The sequence below is a fragment of the Physeter macrocephalus genome, chromosome 10 (genome assembly GCF_002837175.3).
Source record: "Physeter macrocephalus isolate SW-GA chromosome 10, ASM283717v5, whole genome shotgun sequence".
Classification (NCBI taxonomy): Eukaryota; Metazoa; Chordata; class Mammalia; order Artiodactyla; family Physeteridae; genus Physeter; species Physeter macrocephalus.
The window spans coordinates 52,593,849-52,597,343 of NC_041223.1; positions in this window are offsets into that span (position 1 = coordinate 52,593,849).

Genomic DNA, 3,495 nt, shown 5'->3' on the forward strand with positions numbered 1-3,495 from the left:
GGCACAGGGAGATCAGCTAGGTGGTTTGTGACCACCTAGAGGGGTGGGATAGGGAGGGTGGGAGGGAGGAAAAAAAAAAATAAGCCAGATATGGGAACATATGTATATGTATAACTGATTCACTTTGTTGTAAAGCAGAAACTAACACACCATTGTAAAGCAATTATACTCCAATAAAGATGTTAAAAAAAAATAAGCCATATGTTGTAAAGGTACTGGAGCTATTCAGTTAAAAGGGAGTTATTATTATTCTTCAATTTCCATAGCAATTTTTTTTTCTTTTTTGGCTATGCCATGCGGCTTGTGGGATGTCCGTTCCCCAACCAGGGATCGAATCCAGGGCATGGCAGTGCAAGCCTGGAATCCTAACCACTAGGCCACCAGGGATCTCCCTCCATAAGCAAATATAAAAAATGTTATTGTAAAATGAGTGACTTGAGATTCTTAGAGCAGCTTCTTAGCAACAGAAAGTGTCTGCCAAGCTCCTTCTATATTTTCATTTATCCACTGTCTCTCAACCTTCATTGTGATATGGGTACTGTCAAAAGTTCACAGAAGTGGCCTGGATTGAAAAATTTAGGGAACCAAGCTCTAACCATGGGTGAAAAGTGAAACCAACTTCACCAGTCCAGTAGCAGAGGCGTATTCATTATTGAAACATATGTATTCTCTGTATTTTTCTAACAGCTTCTGAAGTGTTCATCAAGCCTTTGTCTGATTAAGCACTTTTAAATTCTGAGCAATGAAATGGGCACTCTCATACCCTCTTCGCAGGAGTGCAAATTGATACAACCCTTTTGGAGAGCCATTTGGTTATATGTATCAAAATTAAAAATGCATATAATCTTTTTGGCCCAGAAATGCCACTTCTAAGAATTTATCCTACAGAAATACCCCACAAGTCCACAGAAGTATACATAGAAGGACAGCTCTTTGCAGTTTAATTTACTACAGTGAAGAACTGCAAGCCACCCAAGTCCACCAATAAGGAATTCGTTGGGTAAACTGTAGTCCATCCATACAGTGAAGTACTAGGCAGATGGTAAAAATAAAACGAATGAAGTAGAGCCATATGTACCACTGGGAGAGAGAGCCACACATATACAAATAACTTCAGAGAAGTATAGGGTTTTCTTTTTTTTTTTTTCCTGTTCTCTACCTTGTTTGTTTTCCCCCCAGTTTTATTAAGAAATAATTGACATACATCACTGTATAAGTTTAACTTGCACAGCATGACACTTTGATTTACATATTGTGAAATAATTAACATCTATCGTCTCATAGATACAATAAAAAGAAAAGGCAATTTTTTAATGTATAAATATTATGAGATGAAGATTTAGCACCTCCACCTCTCCTCCCTCATCCTCTCCCAAAAATTTTATCATACTTTTAATTATACCAATAATTAGTGTTTGTATTATTATAACAATGTAAAAATTGTTAACTGCAGAACCTATTAGAATACTGTGATTACATGTCCTTTCTTCTTTTAAAACTGAGGTGTAGGGCTTCCCTGGTGGCACAGTGGTTGAGAGTCCGCCTGCCGATGCAGAGGACGCGGGTTCGTGCCCTGGTCCGGGAGGATCCCACATGCCGCGGAGCGGCTGGGCCCGTGAGCCATGGCCGCTGAGCCTGCGCATCCGGAGCCTGTGCTCCGCAACGGGAGAAGCCGCAACGGTGAGAGGCCCGCATACCACACACACAAAAAAACTGAGGTGTAATTGACGTATAACGCTATGTTAGTTACAGGTACACAACATAGTTATTCGATATTTCTATACATCACGAAACAGTCACCACAGAGGGTTTCCATTTTTATATAAATGATTAAGGACAGCAACCACAGTTCAGGTCTCTGGCCAGTGGGTTCAGTTCTTGGGCTCCTAAACTGAACTGAAAATCTTGAACTACAAGTGAAATAATCTGGGAATCTCAATTCAGTTTCTGAACTCATCCTCTGTTCTTTCTCTTCCCTAGCATCAAAGAACAACTAACGGAGCGGCTGGGCCCGTGAGCCATGGCCGCTGAGCCTGCGCATCCGGAGCCTGTGCTCCGCAACGGGAGAAGCCGCAACGGTGAGAGGCCCGCATACCACACACACAAAAAAACTGAGGTGTAATTGACGTATAACGCTATGTTAGTTACAGGTACACAACATAGTTATTCGATATTTCTATACATCACGAAACAGTCACCACAGAGGGTTTCCATTTTTATATAAATGATTAAGGACAGCAACCACAGTTCAGGTCTCTGGCCAGTGGGTTCAGTTCTTGGGCTCCTAAACTGAACTGAAAATCTTGAACTACAAGTGAAATAATCTGGGAATCTCAATTCAGTTTCTGAACTCATCCTCTGTTCTTTCTCTTCCCTAGCATCAAAGAACAACTAAAAGTAATTCAAACACAAATGTAAGACTCCATATCTAATTGTCATCGTAGACAATTACTACTCTTAAAAGGTGACCCTCCCAGATTTAGAAAAAACATTTGTCAAAGAAGAAGCACTGAAGACTGGTTTTTGACTGCAGTAATCACTTGGCTGGGTTCACCTTCTCTTGTTGGTATATTCAAATGGCAGAACTTGAAACTGTATATCTGGAATTTGTATATCCAAGACTGCAGTGACACCTCCCCACAACAGCAGCCCTAGAGGATGTCTGCCTTAAAATCTAAGCAAGCAGTGAGGTTCTTAAAGTATCCAGGCTACATACAGCAGAGATTTCAGAATCCCAGAAGAGAGCGCTACTGGGTTTTTAATTCTGGGCTTTCTCAAATGTTGAAAGCCAGGGTTTGGTTTGCTTTTGTTTTGAAACTATAGTTGATTTACGAAACCCAGGTTTGATTCTTCTTTGTAATGGCAGAGATGCCCCAAACAAAGGCAATTCCAGTGGGAAATCAGTATTCCGTGGCATGTCACAGGAAACTTACTCCCTTTTAACTTTACTGAGAGTATTTCAAATAGATTAGATTATGACTGTGATAGCTTTTTTTTTAACATCTTTATTGGAATATAATTGCTTTACAATGGTGTGTTAGTTCCTGCTTTATAACAAAGTGAATCAGTTATACATATACATATATCCCCATAACTCTTCCCTCTTGCGTCTCCCTCCCACCTTCCCTATCCCAACCCTCTAGGTGGTCACAAAGCACTGAGCTGATCTCCTTGTGCTACGCGGCTGCTTCCCACTAGCTATCTATTTTACATTTGGTAGTGTATATATGTCCATGCCACTCTCTCACTTTGTCCCAGCTTACCCTTCCCCCTCCCCATGTCCTCAAATCCATTCTGCAGTAGAGAATGGACTTTATTCTGCCTCTTTATTCCCCCTTGCCCCTAGGTTCTTCATGACCTTTTTTTTTTTTAGATTCCATATATATGTGTTAGCATACGGTATTTTTCTCTTTCTGACTTACTTCACTCTGTATGACAGACTCTAGGTCCATCCACCTCACTACAAATAACTCAATTTTGTTTCTTTTTATGGCT